This window comes from Pleurodeles waltl, chromosome 8, assembly GCF_031143425.1.
Source record: "Pleurodeles waltl isolate 20211129_DDA chromosome 8, aPleWal1.hap1.20221129, whole genome shotgun sequence".
NCBI lineage: Eukaryota > Metazoa > Chordata > Amphibia > Caudata > Salamandridae > Pleurodeles > Pleurodeles waltl.
This window is the reverse complement of record NC_090447.1, coordinates 1,310,499,508-1,310,522,853: the sequence shown is the minus strand read 5'-3', so window position 1 is coordinate 1,310,522,853 and position 23,346 is coordinate 1,310,499,508. Positions and strand designations below refer to the sequence as shown.

At 48.7% G+C, this 23,346-nt stretch overlaps 1 protein-coding gene across 4 annotated transcripts in view; it reads right to left on the bottom strand.

Annotated features, from left to right (window-relative positions):
- Window positions 1-23,346, bottom strand: part of CENPJ (centromere protein J) — a 261,058-nt gene that overhangs the window by 93,222 nt on the left and 144,490 nt on the right. The window lies entirely within an intron of this gene.

Sequence of the window (23,346 nt, the reverse complement as noted above, 5' to 3'; positions counted from 1 at the left end):
GAAGCTGTTTTAAAAGTGGACACTGCATTTTTCAATAGATCCTGGGGGAGGAAAAGATAATACAGTTTTACAGGTAAGTATCAAACTTACAGTGTCAGTCTCTGGGGCATAGGTAGCCCACCGTTGGGGGTTCAAGTTAACCCCAAACACCCAGCACCAGCATCGGTCGGGTGCAGAGGTCAAACAGGAGCCAATTTAACATGGGCCCCTATAGAGACCGGGGGTACTCCGGTTCTGGTCTGTTTGCACGTAAGTACCCGCGTTGTCGGAGGGCAGACCAGGGGGGTTTAGAGGAGCACTGGGAGGGGAGTCCCAAGTAAGCACCAATCCCACACCCTCAGCGGCACTGGGGCGGCCGGGTGCAGGGTGCAAACAGGGTGTCTGTTTCCAATGAAACTATGAGGCGACCCCGGGAGTCACTCAGGCGCTGCAGGCAAGGTACAAGGGGGGCTCCTCGGGCAAGTCACTGAATGGATAGAGAGGAGGGCCACCTGCTGGATGATGCTGCACAGGGGGAGAGGGTTGGTTACTCCTAGGCTTGGGGGCTGAGGGTGCAGTGTTTCTTCAGGTGTCTGGTATCTTCGTCCGGGGCAGTCACGGTGAGGGGGTCCCTCGGGATTACCTCTGCAGGCCTCATCGTGGAGGGTTGGAGAGGTCAACCAAGGCAGAGGCCTTGCTAGCAATCGCCGCGGACCCTCTCTTGCTGGGTGGACCACTTGGACATGGCCCATGGCATCGGGTGCATAGAATCAAGACCCACGCTTCTGGAGTGAGATGAGAGTCCTTTGTTGTTGTTTTCTTCAGACAGAGCCACTGTCCTCAGGAGTTATTGTTCCTCTTTGGGTGCAGGGCAGTCCTGTGGAGTTGGCAGAGGTCGCTGGTCTTTTTGCAGGGTCTCTGCAGTAGGAGACAGGCCGGTAAGGCTGGGTCAAAGCAGTTGTCGTCTTCCTTCTTCTCTGCTGGGGTTTTCAGCTTAGCAGTCCTTCTTGTTGTAGATCGCCAGGAATCTGATGAGCTGGGTTCAGGGAAGCCCTTAAATACAAGACTTAAGGGCTTTTTAGGGGTCAGAGGGCAGTAGCCAATGGCTACTGACCCTGAGGGGGGCTACACCCTCTGTGCCCACTCCCTTTGGGGAGTGGGACACATTTGTATCCCTATTGGGGGGGGTCACCTCACCTCTGGACACCTTAGGTGTGGTCCTGGCTGAGTTGGTCTCTCCTCCCTGTTTTCCCTAATTTTCTCACTGGATTTGCAGCCAAAAATGGGCCTTTGTCGGGGGTGGGGGAGGTAAGGCATCTCCACTAGCTGGAGTGCCCTGAGGCACTGTAACTCAAAGCTTGAGCCTTTGAGGCTCAGCAGCAGATGTTACAGTTCCTGCAGGGGGGAGGTGAGGAGCACCTCCACCCAGGGCAGGCTTTGTTTCTGGCCACAAAGGCCACACAGCCGCATGTGGTCAGAAACTTGTCTGGAAGAGGCAGGCTGGCACAGATCGGTCAGTCCTACACTACTAGGTTGGCTGACATAAAGGGGGCATCTCTAAGATGCCCTCTGTGTGCATTTCTCAATAAATCCCACACTGGCATCAGTGTGGATTTATTGTGCTGAGAAGTTTGATACCAAACTTCCCAGTATTCAGTGACGCCATTATGGAGCTGTGGAGTTCGTAGTGACAAACTCCCAGATCATATACTCTTTATGGCTACCCTGTACTTACAATATCTAAGAATTGGCTTAGACACTGTAGGGGCATACTGTTTATGCAGCTATGCCTCACCTGTGGTATAGCACACCCTGCCTTAGGGCTGTAAGGCCTTCTAGAGGGGTGACTTACCTATGCCATAGGCAGTGAGAGGTGGGCATGGCACTCTGAGGGGAGTGCCATGTCGACTTAGTAATTCCCCCCCACCCCCCCCAAAGCACACACAAGCTGTGAAGCAGTGTGCATGTGCTGAGTGAGGGGTCCCCAGGGTGGCATAATACATGCTGCAGCCCTTAGAGACCTTCCTTGGCCACAGGGCCCTTGGTACCAGGGGTACCTTTTACAGGGGACTTATCTGTGTGCCAGGGCTGTGCCAATTGTGGACACAAAGGTACAGTTTTAGAGAAAGAACACTGGTGCTGGGGACTCGTTAGCAGGATCCCAGCACATTTTCAATCAAAGTTGGCATCACCACTAGGCAAAATGCGGGGGGGGGGGCGTCAATCATGCTAACAGTGGCATTTTCCTAAACACATCTTTCTGTTGCTTCACATAGGTTACAAGGAAATGCTCAACATTTTATTTTCTAAGATGTCTCCTTCAGTTATCTAATGAATGTTTACGTTCAAGCTTTGAAGTGCTTTAAGCATTAAAGGGAGACTCTTGCAGGTCTCTGTAGGAAAGTACCATCTTGCCTGGCATGTTACCCCCATATTTCACTGTATATATGTTGTTTTAGTCTATGTGTTACTGGGACCCTGCCATTAAATAACTGCACACAGAGGGCATCTTAGAAATGCCTCCTGTATTTTTCCCCAATCCCTCAGTGCAGGACTGACTGGTCTGTGCCAGCCTGCCTCTGAGACGAGTTGCTGGCCCCCTGGGGTGAGAGCCTTTGTGCTCTCTGGGGCCAGAAACCAAGCCTGCACTGGGTGGAGGTGCTTCACACCTCCCCCTGCAGGAACTGTAACACCTAGCAGTGAGCCTCAAAGCCTCAGGCTTCGTGTTACAATGTCCCAGGGCACTCCAGCTAGTGGAGATGCCCGCCCCCAGACACAACCCCACTTTTGGCAGCAAGTCCGGGGAGATAATGAGAAAAACAAGGAGTAGTCACCCCCTTAAGCCAGGTCCACCCCTAAGGTGACCACAGCTGAAGTGACCCCCTCCTTGGAAAATCCTCCATCTTGTTTTGGATGATTTAGCCCAATAGGAATAGGGATGTGCACCCCTCCCCAAAGGGAGGAGGCACAAGGAGGGTGTAGGCACCATCAGGGACAGTAGCCATTGGCTACTGCACTCCAGCCCTAACACCCCTAAATTTAGTATTTAGGGGCGACCCTGAACCCCGGAAATCAGATTCCAGACGACCTAACAAGAAGAAGAAATATTTTTCTACTTAAAACCTATTGGCCTGGAGTTAAGTCATTGAGTGTATGTTTCTTCTATTTCTTGTGTGTGTACAACAAATGCTTAACACTACCCTCTGATAAGAATAACTGCTCGACCACAATACCACAAATAGAGCATTAGTATGATCTATTATTGCCTCTGTCAAGCCTCTTGGGGAACCTGGAATCTGTGCACACTATCTCTCACTTTGAAATAGTATATGCAGAGCCAGCTTTCTAAAGGCACCAACTCTGAATGACTTCTGCGCCCACCTGACCCCATGCTGCTGTGGGTGCACTCTTGTTACCAACCTGATCCTTATTGGTGTTAGTATAAAACCCTGAAGACTAGGATTGTAAGTCGGGTACTTATCTATGAAACTGCATTCTTGTTTTCCTCCCACAGGATAACACTGAAGACTCTGAAAATTGCACTGTATCAATATGTGAAACAGCAAAGTATTTTTAATTTAAAAACTACTTACCTTATAATGAGGTTATTTGTTTCAAAGCATATTTAAAAGGAACAGTTATTTTTCTAAATTGGTCTCAGATTTATTATTTGAGAGTGTGTCTCATATTATTGCCACCGAGTACAACAAATTCTAAACACAATTACAATATAAGCCTAACTGCTGGCCCACACTACCACAAAAATAGCACTAAACCCATCTATTTCTGCCTCTGCAAACCTCTGGGGACCCACTGGACTCTCTGCCCAGTGTACTTCATTTTAGTGCACTATGTAGACAGACAGCTTCCTATGGTGTGGTACAGGGTTTTTGGGTTGCTGGCCACTTGGACCGCTGTGCATGACACAGATGGTACGTGTAAGGCTCTGGGTGTGACTTAGGGCCAGCCCTATTTTTTAAGAGGTGCCTCTGCTTCGACCGCTGGACGTGATGCAGACGGTACGCATAGGCTCTAGGTGTGATATAGGGCCAGCATCTCAATCTTATAAAGCTATCCTGGTTTTCTCAGTGCCACCGGCTTCTTAACACTTGTGGTATTTCAAAGACACAAGAGGTGTATTCTCTTGGAGTGCTGGGCGTGACAAAGATGTAGGCAGGACCCCTGGATCTGACATTGGGGGAATTCGGACGTTACGGATCTACAACAATTAGGATCCAGGATATTAGGTGTAGTGAAGTCCCGCTTTCTAGCATGGTTACCCCCTACATTTTTCCTGTTGTCAGTGTGCTCAGACGGTTTACACTGGGATCCTGCTAACCAGGACCCCAGTGATTGTGCTCTCTCCTCTAAATTTGGTTGTCTTGGTACACTTTACACCCCACAATTGGAATACTGGTGTACCCCTGTAAGTCTCTAGTATATGGTACTTGGGTACCTAAGGCATAGGTACACCAAGGGCCCCCCATGGGCTGCAGAATGTATTATGCCACCCATGGGAGCGCATGAAAGCTACGTCTGCAGGCCTGCTATTTGCAATCTGCGTGAAAAGGTGCAGGCAACCTTTCGCTACTGGTCACTACACAAGGTCACTATAAGTCGCCCCTATGGTAGGACCTTCCAGCACCAAGGGCAGGGTATAGGTCCCTGTATGTGTGGGCACTCCTACAGGAGCAGAGGTGCCCCTACGAATTCCAGTTCCAATTCCATGGACTTCGTAAGTGCAGGGAAGCCATTTTAGCTATGTACTGGTCATAGGTCACTACTTATGGTCCAGCTACATAATGGTAACTCCGAACCTGGCCATGGTTCATATCAAACATGTCAGGATCATACCGCAATACTGATGCCAGTGTTGGTGGCATGATTCCATGCACTCTGGTAGGAGCAATACTGGGGCGTCCTCCAAGGAGCCCCCAGTCATCCAGGGTCTGTGAGCAGCCCGCACTGCTGCAGCCCCTCAGACAGGATTCTGTCCTCCTGCTGCTTGACCAGCTCAAGCAGGGTAAGGCAGAACAAAGGATTTCCTGTGGGAGAGGGGAGGAACCTCCTCTCCCTTGGAAATAGGTGTTACAAGGCTGAGGAGAGGTAGCCTCTCACGGCACTGGTTTGCTTTGAAGGGAACATTTGGTGCCATCCCTGCATAATCTGGTTTGCACCAGTCCAAGGACACCCCTGGTCCCTGCCCTAGCGTGAAACTGCACAAAGGAAAGGGGAGTGACCACTCCCCTGTCCATCACCACTCCCAGGAGGTGTCCTGAGCTCCTCCAGGTGGCTACTTGACTCTGCCATCTTGAAAACTAGATGGGCAGAGACCCCTGGGAGCATCTGACTGGTCAGGTTATGTAGATGACGTCAGTGACCACCTCACCCTCCCCCTCCCGATAGGTGGTCACCTTGCAAGCCCAGTTTTGGGCCATTTAGGGACTCCCCAGGCTTGGCATCCAAGACTCTACCAGAACTATTCTTCTCCTGGCCACAGAAGCCGCTGCTGGAGTTCACAGAAACCAAACAAGAGAGCAACAACAAGACAACCTCTCCTTGTAACATTGTTTCTGCGGCTCCTGTCAGTAACTTGCAACATTTCCAAGGCTGTGCATCCTCTGGGGTAGACAAAACATCTGCTGCACCAAAGAAGCAATAAGAAATCTCCCTTGGAGTGAAGGAGTCACTCCCCTGTATCTGCAAGCACCTAAGGCAACAATGTCGGGTGCTGGGATCTGCTGTCCTCTGGACCTGCAAAGATTCTCCAACACAGGTGGTGGTTCTGAGGGGTCCTATGGGTCCCCTCTACCTTCTGTCCAATTTTGGAGATGCGGAGTCCTTGCCTCTTCCTCCAAGACAGAACCCATGTGCATGTGCACCACACCTGTTGCAGCAACCAAGGATTGTTGACTCCGGCTCTGCAGGATCTTCAGGCTCCAAATAGCCAGGCCCCCATCACTCTACCTTTGGAAGGGACAGTCTCCTCTCTGCTGCTCCAGTGACATGGGACTCTTCAGGTGTGCTGCCTGGGCTTCACTACGACACTGTGCCTGCTGCCAATGGATTGCTTGTGGAAGCTCTGACGGCTTCTGCTGGCCCTCCTGTCTCCCTAGGGTCAGCACAGACTCCCCTCCAAGGGTTGCGTCCCCAGGACCTTGCTGGTTTTCAGCTCTGCAAATCTCCAACAGCTCCAGCTGCATTTGCTTGTGCGTGTGGGTGGTCATCCTGACCACTGACCTGTCTGCAACCCGACAGCCCTCGAGGGACAGCTCTTAAGTGACTTCCGGGACTCCTCTGCAGCATCTGAACTCCCCAGCTCGACTTCATCCACCACCATCGACCTGGATCTTCAGCCACCTGGACACTCCTGCATGGACTGGACTCTGTCCCTTTCTGTTGCAGGTCCTCTTCATCCAGAATCCACCGTTGGGTTCCACCGGCATGGTCCTGTTCTTGCAATATTCCATTTAAGACTCTCCCTGTTAGCCTATAGGATGACCAGGTAAATTACCTCTGCTCTCCTGGTCGCCTACTAGAAACTTACCTCTTGGGGTTCCACTCTCTCCCACCCCATGGCTAACCACTCCATATCCTATAGTGAGGGGACCCATTCTTGCATTCCACTTTTTTTTTTAGAATATAGTTTGCTCCCCCACCCCTTTACAGGACCCTTACTATTTTGTGCTACTTCCTAATACTAACCTGTGTATATTTTTTCTGTACTTACCTCCAGAAGGGGGTTTGCCTCTAGTAATCTAGTTTGGTGTTCCTGTAATAAAGTACCTCTACTTGTGCAACACTGTGTGGTTCCTTTCATGTGTGATAAGTTATTGTGCGACTACTGTGCTATTGCAAGTGCTTAACACTCCACCTAGACTGCTCACCACAGCTACCACTAGAGAGCCCTGGCTAGCTAGACATTGTAACACTATCTAATAAGGGTTGCCTGGACCCAGTATAAGTGGCACACAAGTAGGCCCACTTTTTCTCCCAGGGGGTTGGTACAAAGGGTCTCCTCATCAATCCACACCCATGTCCCAGCAGTATCTGATGAGGTTAGCCACTCTACCTCAGGAAGGGGGGGGGGGGGGGGGAGATATTGCTAGATTGGGAATTCAGCAAACTGAGACTAGAAGAAGATAGACTGAGGCTGCAGCAGCATCAGTTAGCCCTAGATAAGGAGGCCTTGTCAGTAGAGAGGGAGAGACAGAATTTGGGGTTGATACCCCATGATGGCAGCAACAGCTTTATAGAGACCAGGGTCAGGGAGGACACCTATGACTCCAGAACTCTCAGCAAAATAGTCCCATCTTACAAGACTGAGGATGACATCCACAAGTGGATCACTGCCTTAGAGAGGGCCTGTAGAGAACAGAAGGTCCCTCAAAGACAGTGGGCAGCCATCTTGTGGCTTTCCTTTACTGACAAGGGTAGAGACAAATCACTCACTGTCCGGAAGGAAGATGGAAACAACTATCAGGCACTTAAGGATGTTCTCATTTAGGGATTTGGGTGTACCACAGAAAATTATAGGATAAAATTCAGGAAAACCAGGAAGGAGCCCTCCCAGGATTAGGTAGATTGTGTGGACAGCTCTGACAAGGTCCTGGAAGGTTGGGTACATGGCAGTAATGTGCATGATTATCAGGGCTTGTACAATCTTCTTATGAAAGAGCACATTCTTAATTGCATATTTGACAAACTACATCAACATATGGTGGATTCAGATTTCACCATTCCCCAAGAATTAGGTAACTAGGTTCGCCCCACATTGGGCAGAAAAACTCACACGGAGTGACTAGAAGAAGAAGCATGATTCTTACAAGAATCAGGACAAAGGTGGGGACAAATCTAAAGACAACAAAGAGTCTTCATCAGGCCCACAAAACTCTTTTTTTTTTGGGGGGGGGGGGGGGGGGGTCTATATCCTCTTCAATCTCCCACAAGAAACCTGATGCTACATTTGTACTCAAAAAGGCCACAGGGCAGATGACAGCACCTGGCATAAAAGGAGCACCAAGCCTGCTACAGCCACTACCACTTTCACCCCTAGTCCCCTAGCAACAGCCCTGGTAGTAGTAGTCAGTCCAAGGGTGTAGCTGGGTTCACCTTGGGAACTGCAGTGGGCTCTGTGTTAGTCAGGGAGACCACTGAGGCAATGTTGGTCTCCGAAGGTGGTATTGATCTTGCCAACCCTAGCTGCTTGTCCCCTTAATATGGGTTAGTACAGGCAGCATCTCCTTATCAATGGTGTAGAGGCGGAGGCCAGCAGGGACACGGGTGCCATTGTCAAAATGGTGACTGAAAAACTGGTGTCCCCTGAACAACACCTATTTGGTCACACTTACAAAGTCACTGACGCTCACAACAACACTCAGTGCCACCCCCATGGCTGTTGTTGACCTTAGCGGAGGGGTTACTGGAGAAAGGAAGTTTTAGTATCCTCTGACCTGCTTGTAGAATTGTTTACTCAGCAATGATTTGGAGACTTCAGCCTGGGCTGAAGTGGAGATGGAAGCCCATTCAGCAATGCTGGGGATCCCTGGGCATATCTTTGCAAGATCACAAGCCAAGAGACAGGGAGAGCGAGGAGCACTGGAGCCTGGAAATATGGCCCTATAGACTCCTAAAAACAAAGGCAGGCAGGATAAGAAATTACCCCTGTCCAGGCTTCAGGTGAGGATCCCACTCCCCATGAAGAGGAATCTGCCCCTTGGTTGAAACCTACACCAGAGGAGCTCAAAGCTGTTTCAGCTGAGCTGTTGGGTGCAGGGGCCCACCAGGGAGGAACGTAGCCTGGAACAGCAGTCTTGTCATTCTCTGGAAAGCATGAGACAGCAACCTGCTGCTCAGGAAGGAGGGGATATCAGTCAAACCCATGATGTGTACTGGGACAATGATCTCCTTTATTCTGGGGCTAGGGACCGAAAACCTGGTGCAACCAAGAGGTTGGCCATTCCTCAAAAGTATAGGGAGTTCTTATCAACCTTAACACATGATATTCCCCTTGTGGGCCATTTGGGGCAAAGCAAGACTTGGGACAGACTGGTCTCTCACTTTCACTGGCCTCATATGTCTCAAGACATAACGTTTTGTTGCTCCTATGTTACCTGTCAAGCCAGTGGCAAGACAGGTGGCACTCCAAAGGCCCCCCTAATTCCACTCCCAGTAGTCAGGTTACCATTTGAGAGGGTGAGGATAGACATTGTTGGCCCTTTAGACTCTCCAACTGCATCTGGGAACAGATTTATACTGGTGGTAGTGGACCATGCTACCAGTTACCCAGAAGCAATTTCCTTTCGGGCCACTACAACCCCTGCAACGGCCAAGGCCCTCCTGGGAATTTTTGGGAATTTTCTCCAGGGTGGGTTTTTCTAAGGAGGTGGTGTAAGAGAGGGCACAAATTTCATGTCTGCAAACCTGAAAGCTTTGTGGAAGGAGTGTAGTGTAACAAATAAATTCCCCACCCCTTACCATCCACAAATAATTTAGTTGAAAGATACAACAAAACCTTAAAAGGCATGATCATGGGACTCTCTAAAAAAAACTCAGGAGGAGATGGGATGCCCTGATGCCTTGCCTCCTCTTTGCCTACAGGGAAGTTCCACAGAAGGGAGTAGGTTATAGTCCATTTGAGCTTCTGTTTGGACACCCAGTTAGGGGTGCATTTGCTCTTGAAAGGGAGGGTTGGGAGCAAACTCTCAAAGTGAATTTTGTACTAGACCTAATATCTAGAATGGCAGAGCATGTGAAGAGGGCAACCAAAATCCTTGAGGCCAGCCAAGAACTGCAAAGGCAGTGGCATGACCAACTGTTTAGCAGCCAGGGAAGAAAGTGTGGGTCCTGGAGCCTTTGGCTCCCAGGGCACTGCAAGATAAGTGGAGTGGCCCCCCCTCACCACAGTGGAGAAGAACGGTGAGGTCACCTATCTGGTTGACCTGGGCACTCCTAGAAGCCCCCACAGGGTGCTGCATGAGAATTGCCTGAGTAGCATGACAATGTCAGAGAATGCATCAAGGCAGAAGTGGAGAAGATGCTTGAGTTCGAAGTCACTGAGCCTTCAGACAACCCTTGGGTCAAGCCTTGTAGTCTTGGTACCCAAGCCTCACTCCCAAAATGGAAAAAGAGAAATTAGGTTTTGTGTTGATTACAGAGGCCTCAATGCAGTCACCAGGACTGATACACATCCAATTCCAAAGGCAAATAAACGAATAGATACTTTGGCTGCAGCCAATTATCCCAGCCCTATCTTGACTTGACTGCAGGATATTGATATATGATGCTTCAATAGCCAAAACAGCATTGTCAACACCTAGTGGGAATTATCACTTCATAGTGATGCCATTTGGTTTGACAGATGCCCCTACAACATTTCAAAGGTTGGTGAGCAAAGTTCTCCAAGACTTGGAAAGCTTCAGTGCAGCTTATCTAGATGATATAGGTGCCTTTAGCTCCACCTGGGAGGATCACCTGGTCCAACTTGTAACTGTGCTGGAGGCCTTAGAGAAGGCAGGCCTCACTACCAAGGCATCCAAAGAGTTTAGACTGTTCACCAACACCCAAGTATTGGCAGGAGGACACATACCCTTCTTCACATTCCAGACAAACATAAATGCCCGCAGGCTACAAATAACCCAGTGGAAAATGCTCAAAAAGATTAACAGTACGGAGCTCGGCCTCAATGCAATCAAGGAAGAACTGAGAGCCATCCGGCTCATGCTGATGCAACATTCAGTGCACATTCCTGAGGGAGGGGTGTTGGTACGTCCATCGAGGAAGGGCCTTGTTCTACAAACCAGAGACAGGTCTCTCCCCCAAGGTTTGGTAGATTGGATGTCTGGAGGTGCAGGCTGGATAGAACCAGTCAGCAACCATGCCAGGGTAGTTAGCTTTTGCAGGGGGCACCTCTAAGGTGACCCCTGGGTACCTAGTTCATAACAGTCACTTTTGGAGCACACTTTTGCTAACAAAAATAGTCTGCACATCGTGCTCTTGTCAGACTTAGAAATGTAATGACTACTCCTGTAGGAAAGAACCATCTTTCTAGTATAGTTACCCCCACGCTTTGCCTGATGTCGGTGTGTTTAGACTGTGGTTCACTGGGATCCTGCTCACCAGAACCCCAGTGACTGTGCTCTCTCCTCTAAATTTGGTTGCTGGTATACTTTTTACACCTACAATTGGCATACTGGTTCACCTATGTAAGTCCCTAATGTATGGTACTTGGGTACCCAGGGTATTGGCACACTAGGGGTACCCCCCATGGGCTGCAACATGTATTGTGCCACCCATGAGAGCCCATGCCAGATGTATCTGCAGGCCTGCTATTACAGCCTGCGTGAAATGGTGCATGCCCCCTTTCACCACAGATATAAAGCTTGCCTTATATCCTGGTAACTGCACTGTGTGTCACCCCTCTGGTAGGTCCTTCAGCTCAAGGGCAGGGTACATGTCCCTAAGTGTGAGGGTACCCTTGCATGAGCAGGGTGCCTCTACAAACCCCAGACTCCATTCCCTGGGCCATGTAAGTGCATGGAAGCCATCTTAAGGTATGTAGTGGACACTGGTCAACACGGGTGGTCCAAGTATATAATGGCTTTTCCAAACCTAAGCATATTTGGTATCAAACATGTTGGAATCATGCAACTACACTGATTCCAGTGTTAGTTGCTAGATATCATGTACTCTGGGGGTTCCTTAGAGGAAACCCCAGCCCTGCCAGTGCAGCCTTGCGGGGTCTGGCTGCCAGCCCATGGTGCTGCCGACCCAAGACACCGTTCTGCCCTCCTGCTAGTGAGCCTGGCTCAGTCAGAGGAAGGCAGAACAAAGGATTTCCTGCAAGGGAAATGTGTGGCGTACCTACCCCTGTGTATTGTGTCTAAGGGCTTGGGTAGGGTGGGAAGGTTCCCATTGCAAAACATTTTCTCCAGTTCCTGCAAGAATTCTGCAACATCCAAGGCTGTGCATCCTCCAGGGTCACAAGGACTCTGTTTGCACCTGGAAGCACTGACACCTCAAAATGTCGACCGGATGGTGGGGTCTGCTGTCTCACAGACATCGAAAGGCTCTGCATCAGAGGTGGTGGGTCTGTGGCTTCCTCCTCAGAGTCTTGCTGTGGGCCCCTGCTCCTGCCACTGGACTGTAACTCTTGTGCACCTCAACTGTTGCTCTTGCCAAGGCTTGTTAACTCTTCTTCCTCGAAGATCAACCCCAGTCCTGCAACTCTTGCGACATGGGACCTCTGTTTTGTTGTGCTGCTGAGTTCTCCTTGTGAATCCCGGTGTCCATCGCCTTTGGGTCACTTGTAAGGGTTCCAATGACGATGTCTAGCCTTCCTGCGTGCTGAGGGACAGCCTTGACTTCTCCTCAAGGGTAGAGTCTCCTGGACCTTGCTGGATTCTCAAAACTTTGCAAATACAGCTTCAGCTTGCATTTACCAGGGCTTGTTGGTGACCTTGCTGGTCACTGACCCTCCTGCAATCTGGCCACCGTCGAGGGACTGCTCGTAGGCAACTCCTGGAATCTTCTGCAGGTCCTGGACCCTGCAGGTGGACTTCATCCTCCACCGACTTGTAGGAACTTCACCTTTTGAAGGGTGGGCATTGCCACCTGCAACACCTGGGCACCTTTAAGAGTACTGGACTCTGTCCCCTTTCTTTTCAGGTCCTCCACATCCAGAATCCGCCCCTGGGTTCCACCAGCCTGGTCTACAGGTCGTGACCGCAGCTGGACAATCCAAGGCTTCCAATGACTTCAGAGAGAGTCCCTTCTCCCCTCTGCATCTGGGTCCCTGGTGTAGGTAATCCTGCCTTCTGCGTATCCTGGGGTAGGGGCACTCTTTAACCTTCCACTTGACAGGTGGTTTCCTCTGGGTCCGCTGTAAGGGTACTGAAACACACTAACTCAAACCACTACTTCCCTGTGTTAGCCTATGGGACGCCTGGGTGGGTAACCCCTATGCACCTGGTCGCTGGGAACACTTGCTGTACTTACCGCTGGTGTTTTCATCTACCCCCAGGCCCTAGCTAACTACCACACTTACCTTGGTTGGGTTCACTATTTCGCATTCCACTAACTTAGTATATGGTCCCCCTCCCCCTGCCCGCCCCAAAAGGGCCCTGTATATTTTATGCTATTTCTGCTTGTTATTCTGTATATAAATTGTGTGTGGATATCTCCAAAGGGATATATATCAATGCTAGTCTAGTAGTTAGTGCTGTAATAAAGAATCCTTTATTTTTGCAAAACTTGTGTGTTTTTTTTCTTGTGAGTGAGTTACTGTCTGACTACTGTGGCATTGCATGTGCTTTATATTCCTCCTGGATAAGCTTCAGCTGCTCGCCTCCGCTACCCATAGAGAGCTTTTGCTATCTGGACACCTATTCACTATCACTAAGGGTTGTCTTGGCTCAGTATAGGCTGCCACACCATAGGTGTAAACCATAAACTGAGCGAGCCTCCTGCAAGTCCCTTTTTAAATCGATTTTGTGCGTCTCTGCTCCAGGGTAGATTAATGCAGGAATGGAAAGAAGGCAGGAAGTTGAACACATTTTTCGAAGTGATATTTATTGCCAGATGTAGGAAGCACTATGACGGTAATACAGGCAAATGTTACTGGCTTACACGGGTTAAAATGCTAAGCCTAAATGCTCTGTTTTGGGGTAGTGTAGGCAAGTATTTTAGGCTTATCAGAGGGTCGTGCTAAGCATCTGTTGAGCACACAGAACCAATAAATGAGACACACACTGAAGAAGAAGCTCTAGACCAATTTAGAAAAATATCATATATATTATTTTAGACACCAAAAATCTTCACAATTAGTAAGTATTCCTCGAAATGTTACCTTGCACATTGAGGTAAGTAAATCGCACAAATCGCTTTTCTTTGGAAAATGATAATGTACTGCATACAGGTGCTTGCAATATTTTCTCGGGGGGGGTCCCCTTTAGGTCTTAGGGTGCTAAGGGATTAATGTCACGAGTACCACCAGCAGTTTGCTTTTACCCACCCTGGGGTGTCTGGGTGCAGAGGTGCTGTAAGGGTTGGGTGCCTTGCGCACTGCACAGTTGGCAAAGAGGGGAGGGGGGGGGGCACCTACAAACAGGCTGCAGAGGGAGACTTAGAGACAAGTATGGGAGCTCCCAACGGAGAGGCTCCATTTGTGAGGGTCCTGGGAGGAAGGAAGCAAAGTCAATAGTGTTGAACACTAGCCAGGGCACTAGAGTGCAGAGGATTTCGGTTGGCTGGCCATGTGCACCAAAGGCGCTCACAGTGTTTAGTTAGACGTGTGTGTGTTTGGGGGAGGAAGGGGGTTGGAGGGTGGCGAACGGGACAACAGACAGTAGGGCACCTTGTGTACAGCCTCATTGATTTGGTTGTGTTACACATTTAGGACTGTTTTCTGCATCACGCTCTTTATGCAAAGCTAATTACTCCAGTATTGGAACTTTCATAGATTCACGTTTGAATCATTCCCCGTCGTCGAGATGGGAGCCCCCGGTACCTTAGAAAAGACAATGTCCCCAAAGAAATAATAGCAATAACATTAAAACTCTACATTTTAGTAATCTATCCAAGTCCTTATGTAAAAAGGACCAAACTTAAGCCTCAGCTAATCAGAGTGCCCCACCCGCTAGAACACTCCTGAGAGAGCTCCAGTACCTCAGATTTTCTACCGCACATCGTGCTAGGGAGTCTCATCTGAGCTCTGCTCAGTTTGTTCTTGTGGAAGAAGATTTAGTCACTACATCTGAATTTCTACTTGGTTATTGAGTGTTTCTGATTTACACTCACACTTTCTGGAGCCTGCTTTACCAGCATAATGTCTAACAGGGAAAGGAAAAGTCTCTTTAGAGCCTGCAGTACGTGTGGGAAGACAAAGCTCCATTCAGAAGATCCTCAGAGATTGCATATATTGCCTCTAGCCTGAACATTCTGCTACTGACTGTAAGGTATGTTGTACCTTTTCCTCAAAAACTTTAAAGGATAGAGAGGGAAGATTGTTAATATGGCTCCAGAAGCTTAAATCAAGAAAGAACCCTGTCTCAGACTCTGACAGTGAAGAGTCTTCATGGTCTTCTAAAAGATCCCAGAAGAGACAAAGATCCTCATTCTGAAAAAGGTTCAAAACAACCCTCAAAGACTTTCAAAAAGACCTCACAGGTGTCTGGTGAAGGCCGCAGTCTCTCATCCTCACATCAAGAGAGAAGATACTCCTCTAAGTCCAAGCATCGGCCTTCAACATCAAAGGAGGTGCCTAATCCTTCCTCAATGCCTTCTACGCCTCCTCCAAAGGTTCTGACTGTGTTCAGAAAGCCTTCCTCAGCTCCATAAGACAACGTCGACGACAATTCCAACGTCGAACAAGTCATCATCGTCGACGAGAACTTATACAGCGGCTACAGCATCTGCATCGGCGACGGTAACCAGTCTCGATGGCGACTTCCTGACAGAAACAAAATCTAGATAGTTGACACTGAATATCGAAATGTCGTCCTCAATGATGATTCTGACGAAGGCTCCGTCAAAGACGAGGATTCCTACAACTACGCTATCGCCAGCAGCACAGTCAACGGGGACTGGTGCAGTTAGGCTAACAGACACGACTTCGTCAACGACCTCTTGTCGCACCGAGAAGAAAAATGCAGTCCTTATCTGGGAGAGGTGATATAACTCCAAGAGCTACATCCCCAATTAAAGGTCACACCTTTAATTCAAACTCATCTTTTGGAAGAAGATTCTGATGATGATAGGCCGTTTGGGGCAGCCCATAGTCCTTCCCAGCTCCATGTTAAATGTCAAGAGGATGAAGAGGAATATTATCAGCAGTATTATTCTCCTCAACAACAGCAGCCAAATGTACCAGAGGATATGGTCTGTGTCCAGAGTTCCCTTATTTCTGATTTACAATGGATAATATCAGATTACAAAAAGAGTTTTTCATCAGCGCCACAATCGGACATACAAACGGTGCCTTCTCCCTTGCTGCCTGCCACAGCCTAGGTTATCTCCTAGATCAGCCAAAGGTACCTCATACCCATGCAGGTTACGGACTCCTCGGATGAGGAGAGGGAGGAAGGAGAGTTGCAGGATGCGAAATCGGATTGGGGCAACTATATATTGCTGACACCCTCATCTCCATCGCCTACTCCGGTGGATTTCCCCCCAGGAGATATTAGGGGTTTCCATAATTTGCTTGAGAGAGCAGCAAAGAGATTTGCGTTGCCCATGCCATCTAAGCAGATGGATTGTTTTTTATATGACTTCAAGGAGCCTTTTCAAAAAAGTGTCCACTCCATACCCATAGTGGGCTACATCTGGGAAGAAGGTCTCAAGGTGATGAGAAATCCAGCTACGGTGACGGCAGTCTTATCTAGATTAGACAAAAAATATAAGGCCCCAGAAGACACGCCAGCGTGTCTAGTTAGTCACTCAAAACCAGACTCGTAATAACCCAGGCAGCACAGAGGGGTTCAAAAGATCCATCGACGCCAATTTCAGCTCCTCCAGACAAGGAAGGGAGAAGGCTGGACAAAATTGGAAAATGTTTCTCCTCCATGTCGGGGCTGATAGTAAGAGCAGCAAATTTGTTGAAAATCCTGGGGAGGTATGACACAGTCAGCTGTGGACCGACACTGCCCCGTATCTAGACCTCCTTTCAGAAGACTCTAAGGTGGAGGTAAAGAAGATCCTCTTGGAGGGAGAGCGCACCTCGGCTGAGGTAATAGACTGCCAGTGGATATAGCAACCACAGCTTTTCGGCAACTAGCTGTTGGGGCAGTGCTGCAACTTCAGGGCTGGCTTAGAGTGACTTCCTTTCGTCCGCAGGTTCAGAATAAAGTATTGGACCTCTCGTTTGATGGGGTGGCTCTTTTCGGCAAGCAGGTCGATGAGGCCCTACGAGCCATCAAAACAGATAGACACTGCAAGGTTCTTAGGAACCCTTCAATTTAGGAAGATGCCATTTCGTGCCTCCAGGGGTCGAGGAGTTTCAGCATATCGAGGGAGTTAACAGAGCTTTCGTTACCCCTCCTAAACTGCACAGCAGTTCTGACCTCAATACTCTCAACGGCAACCACCCCAGGCGTCCTATTCTAGACCCCCTCCCAGGGGTAGAGCACGTCAGAGCAAAGAGGCGGTCAGACGCCAATGACAAGTTCCAGGCTCCGGCTATAACCTTACCACGGATATCACACCTCTATCGGAAGTGGGAGCAAATAACATCGGACCAGTGGGTTTTAAAGATTGTTTTATTTGGCCATACTTTAAAGTTCATTCAACACCCAACTTCTCGTCCTCCTCATACCTTCTTTCAGAAGCATCTAAAACAACTCCGGCTGGAGGTCATGACCATGCTCAAGAAGGGAGTGTAAGGAAATGCCTCCTTGGCATGGTTACACCCGGACATTTTGCCTTTGCGGATGCCAAGTTATGATTTGAAAGTGTGCTGAGGCCTGCCAACCAGGCCCCAGCACCAGTGTTCTTTCCTTAACCTGTACCTTTGTTTCCACAATTGGCATACCCTGGCATCCAGGTAAGTCCCTTGTAACTGGTACCCCTGGTACCAAGCGCCCTGATGCCAGGGAAGGTCTCTAAGGGCTGCAGCATGTCTTATGCCACCCTGGAGACCCCTCACTCAGCACAGACACACTGCTTACCAGCTTGTGTGTGCTGGTGGGGATGAAATGACTAAGTCGACATAGCACTCCCCTCAGGGTGCCATGCCAACCTCACAGTGCCTATAGGTATAGATAAGTCACCCCTCTAGCAGGCCTTACAGCCCTAAGGCAGGGTGCACTATACCATAGGTGAGGGCATGGGTGCAGGAGCAGTATGCCCCTACAGTGTCTAAGCAAAACCTTAGACATTGTAAGTGCAGGGTAGCCATAAGAGTATATGGTCTGGGAGTCTGTCATACACGAACTCCACAGCACCATAATGGCTACACTGAAAACTGTGAAGTTTGGTATCAAACTTCTCAGCACAATAAATCCACACTGATGCCAGTGTACATTTTATTGTGAAATACACCGCAGAGGGCATCTTAGAGCAGCCCCCTGAAACCATACCAGACTACCAGTGTGGGCTGACTAGTTTTAGCAGCCTGCCACACACCAGACATGTTGCTGGCCACATGGGGAGAGTGCCTTTGTCACTCTGTGGCTAGTAACAAAGCCTGTACTGGGTAGAGGTGCCTCTCACCTCCCCCTGCAGGAACTGTAACACCTGGCGGTGAGCCTCAAAGGCTCACCCCCTTTGTTACAGCACCCCAGAGCACTCCAGCTAGTGGGGTTGCCTGCCCCCTCCGGCCACGGCCCACTTTTGGCGGCAAGGCCGGAGGAGATCATGAGAAAAACAAGGGGTCACTGGCCAGTCAGGACAGCCCCTAAGGTGTCCTGAGCTGAGGTGACTGACTTTTAGAAATCCTCCATCTTGCAGATGGAGGATTCCCCCAATAGGAATAGGGATAGGGATGTGCCCCCCTCCCCTCAGGGAGGAGGCACAAAGAGGGTGTAGCCACCCTCAGGGCTAGTAGCCATTGGTTACTAACCCCCCAGACCTAAACACACCCCTAAATCGAGTATTTAGGGGCTCCCAGAACCTAGGTAACTAGATTCCTGCAACCTAAGATGAAGAAGGACTGCTGAGCTGAAAAACCTGCAGAGAAGACAGAGACACCAACTGCTTTGGCCCCAGCTCTACCGGCCTGTCTCCCCCCTTCAAAAGAACTGCTACAGCGACGCGTTCCACAGGGTCCAGCGACCTCTGAAGCCTCAGAGGACTAACCTGCATCTAAAAGGACCAAGAACTCCCGAGGACAGCGGCTCTGCTCCAAGGAAGAAGCATCTTTGCAACAAAGAAGCAACTTTGAAAGAACACACGTTTCCCGCCGGAAGCCTGAGACTTTGCACTCTGCACCCAATGCCCCCGGCTCGACTTGTGGAGAACCAACACTACAGGGAGGACTCCCCGGCGACTGCGAGCCCGTGAGTAGCCAGAGTTGACCCTCCCCTTGAGCCCCCACAGCGACGCCTGCAGAGGGAATCCAGAGGCTCCCCCTGACCACGACTGCCTGCTTCTAAGAACCCGACGCCTGGTAAGGACACTGCACCCGCAGCCCCCAGGACCTGAAGGATCCGACCTCCAGTGCAGGAGTGACCCCCAGGTGGCACTCTCCCTTGCCCAGGTGGTTGCTACCCCGAGGAGCCCCCCCCCTTGCCTGCCTGCATTGCTGAAGAGACCCCTAGGTCTCCCATTGAACTACATTGCAAACCCGACACCTGTTTGCACACTGCACCCGGCCGCCCCCGTGCCGCTGAGGGTGTACTTTTTGTGCTGACTTGTGCCAGCCCCCCTGTCCCACCCCCCCAGGCCCTACAAAAACCCCCTGGTCTGCCCTCCGAAGACACGGGTACTTACCTGCTGGCAGACTGGAACCGGGGCACCCCCTTCTCCATTGAAGCCTATGTGTTTTGGGCACCACTTTGACCTCTGCACCTGACCGGCCCTGAGCTGCTGGTGTGGTAACTTTGGGGTTGCCCTGAACCCCCAACGGTGGGCTACCTTGGACCTAACTTTGAACCCTGTAGGTGGTTTACTTACCTGCAAAACTAACAAACACTTACCTCCCCCAGGAACTGTTGAAAATTGCACTGTGTTCAGTTTTAAAATAGCTTATTGCCATTTGTGTGAAAACTGTATATGCTATTTTGCTAATTCAACGTTCCTAAGTGAAATACCTTTCATTTAAAGTATTGTTTGTACATCTTGAACCTGTGGTTCTTAAAATAAACTAAGAAAAGATATTTTTCTATACAAAAACATATTTGCATGGAATTGTCTTTGAGTGTGTGTTCCCCATTTATTGCCTGTGTGTACAACAAATGCTTAACACTACCCTCTGATAAGCCTAATGCTCGACCACACTACCACAAAATAGAGCATAAGAATTATCTCTTTTTGCCACTATCTTACCTCTAAGGGGAACCCTTGGACTCTGTGCATGCTATTTCTTACTTTGAAATAGTGCATACAGAGCCAACTTCCTACAGGGAGCGATAGAGTTCCTTCTTCAGAAAAAGGCAGAGGTTTTTACTCCGGTTTCTTTCTGGTATGCAAAAAACTGAGTCTTGGCGTCCCATTCTTGATCTTAGTGACAAACAAATACCCCAAACATCAAACCTTTCGCATAGTCACATTGCAAGACATTCTTCTCCGCATGAATCACGGAGATTATATGACATCCCTTGATCTGCAGGACACCTACTTTCAAATTCCCATTTTACCTGCCCACAGAAAATATCTGCATTTCACACTAGCCAGCAGCCATTTCCTATTCGGGGTTCTTCCATTTGGCCTGAGGTCCGCCCCCAGAATCCTTACAAAGTGCGTAGCGCCGGTAGTGGCTTCCCTAAGAAAGAACAAACGGCAAATTTTTCCCTACTTAGACGATTGGCTAATAAGTGCGGTTGTATCAAGAAGCTCGCAACTCAACAAGGACTTGCATAGCATTATTTGACGAGCTGGGCCTCACTGTGAATCAAAACAAGTCGAACACATTGCCAACAAGAGTGACAATCTTTTAGGGGCACAAATCGACACCATCAGAGACAAGGCCTTTCCTTCAGTGGAGAGACAAGCGAGACTCAACAAAAAGAGTGCAAAGAAAAAAGTCTTTCAGTGCGCACCTACAAGTCGCTTCTGGGGATGATGTCTTCTTGCATACAGTTAGTCCCATTTTGTCGACTGAAAATGTGTCCCCTGCAGGAGGAACTAGATCTTCAATGGATACAGAAAGAGGGCTCATTCAATGATTTAATCACAGTAACTCCTCGAATGACTCAAGCACTAGACTGGTGGAAAGACCAGTTAAATATTGCAGTCGGTCTTCCTTTTCTACCTCCTCATCCTCCGTTGGTCATTACCACAGATGCCTCCCTAGAGGGGTGGGAAGCGTATCTTCAAGACCTTCAGATCAGCGGAAAGTGGGGCAACTCGTTCCAGAAATATGAGGCTTTTCTTCCAAGAATAAGACACTCAGCGGTTCTCATAACATCAGACAATACTGCAGCAATGCATTATTTAAACAAGCAAGGTGGAACGAAATCTCTTCTCCCATCTCGAGAATTGCAGACTATTTGGATCTGGGCCATTGGGAATGGCATCAGTCTACGAGTGGACCATCTGCCAAGAAGGCAGAACGAGACAGCAGACACTCAGCAGGCTGACGGCCTCCTGTCACGAATGGGAGGTGAACCAAGAAGTTTTCAGGAGGTGGGGAAACCCAAACTGGATTTCTTTGCAACTCTGCAAAACGCAAAATGCTGCTTTTGTGCAAGTTGTGTTCACCATCCGTGCTCTTGGGGGAATGCATTTTCGATGGCATGGTGCAGAATATTTGCCTACGCTTTTCCACCCATTCCCCTGATCTCAAGAGTACTTGCAAAGATCAAAAGAGCATTGCAGGCTCATCCTGATAGCTCAGTTTTGGCCTCGCAAACATTGGTTCTCGGAACTCCTCCTGCTGTCAGAGACAGACCACATTCTACTGGAAGTTTCACCACAGCTCTCGACAAGGAACGAGGGTCAGGTTTTACATCCGGACCCCAGGTCACTCAAATTATCGGCCTGGCTCCTGAACACACTGAGTTCGCCCATTTAAATATTCAACTCGAATGTCGGGATATTCTTTCTAAAGCCAGAGCAGATAGCACCAACAAATCAAACTCTAAAATGGAAAAGGTTTTGTTTGTGGTGTAAGAAGGAGCAGATTGATCCGCTGCTATCGCCGCCGGAGCGTTTATTGCCCTATCTCCTCCAACTGGCGTCGACACGCCTGGTGCATCCATCCATCAGGATGCATTTGGTGGCTATATCTCGCTTCAGACGTTCGCCAACATCGCCATCTCTTTGGTCTTCTAGACTGGTCAAACAATTCCTCAAAGGGCTCTTTCGAGTTTTTCCACCAGTAAGGCCTCCTCCACCGTCTTGGCAACTCAACACGGTTCTCTCTCAGCTTATGAAACACCCATTTGAACCGATACACAGGGCGGATTTAAAGCACTTATCATGGAAAGTAGCTCTTTTGCTAGCCCTTACTTCTAGACAGTTCAGCGAGATCCAGGCATTGACCATTCATGAGCATTTCCTTCAATTTAAACAGGATAGAGTGATACTTCGTACAAACCCTAAGTTTATTCCAAAGGTACCATCAGACGTGCATATTAACGAACCATTGATATTAAAATCTTTCTTTTCGAAACCGACATCTCTGGCGGAAAGAGCTCTGCACTCGTTGGACATCAAAAGAAATCTCAAATTTTACTTGGAAAGAACTAAGCATTTTTGAAAGACTACTCAATTGTTTGTCACGTATAGTGCCCCTAGGAAGGGACAGGCCCTTTCCAAGCAGAGTATAGCCAGGTGGATAGTAGCTGCTATAAACCTTTACAATCAAGCAGCTGGTAAGCCTTTACATTCTTCTGTACGGACACACTTTACGAGAATAGTCTCAGCGTCCATGGCACTGTTTGCAGATGTACCCCTGCAGGACATTTGCAGAGCAGCCACCTGGAAAAGTACTCACACATTTACAAAGCACTACTGTCTGGATGCCATACCTAAGGGAGATGTAGTGGTTGGTCAGGCGGTCCTGCAACATCTGTTCCAATAACGGTGAACTCACTTTACCTCCCTCCATCCTTTTCTGCTACACACATTGCATGGTTTGATCTTTATATGTTTCATTTGCATATACCTTTCATAGTATATAAATAGGTATGCAAATAGATGATAATATCTTTATAGAATGTAATGCTTTCATGTTATTATGGATAGCTCAGTGATCTCTCATTAATTTAAATGATGTAAAGTCAATGAAATGTGCTCCGAATACTACTTTATAGTCTGATTCAAGCATGTGAATCTATGAAAGTTCCAATACTGGAGTAAGAAAATAAGTTACTTACCTGTAAATATAGTTCTCCAGTATTGGAATCTTTAATAGATGCACATGCGACCCACCCGCCTCCCAAGGGAAGCTCACCTTCAATATCTTTTGTTCAACCTTTAACAAGTGCACTAGGGCTTAGAAAATCTGAGGTACTGGAGCTTCTCTCAGGAGGGTTCTAGAGGGTGGGGCACAGATTGTATGAGGCTCAAGTTTGGTCCTTTTTACATAAGGACTTGGATAGATTACTAAAACGTAGAGTTTTAATGTTATTGCTATTATGTCTTTGGGGACATTGTCTTTTGTAAGGTACAGGGGACTCCCATCTCGATGACGCGGAATGATTCAAGCATATTTTCATATTGATTGTGTGAAGAGAAAGCTTGAGCTCCACAGACTTTCATGTTTAAGTAATA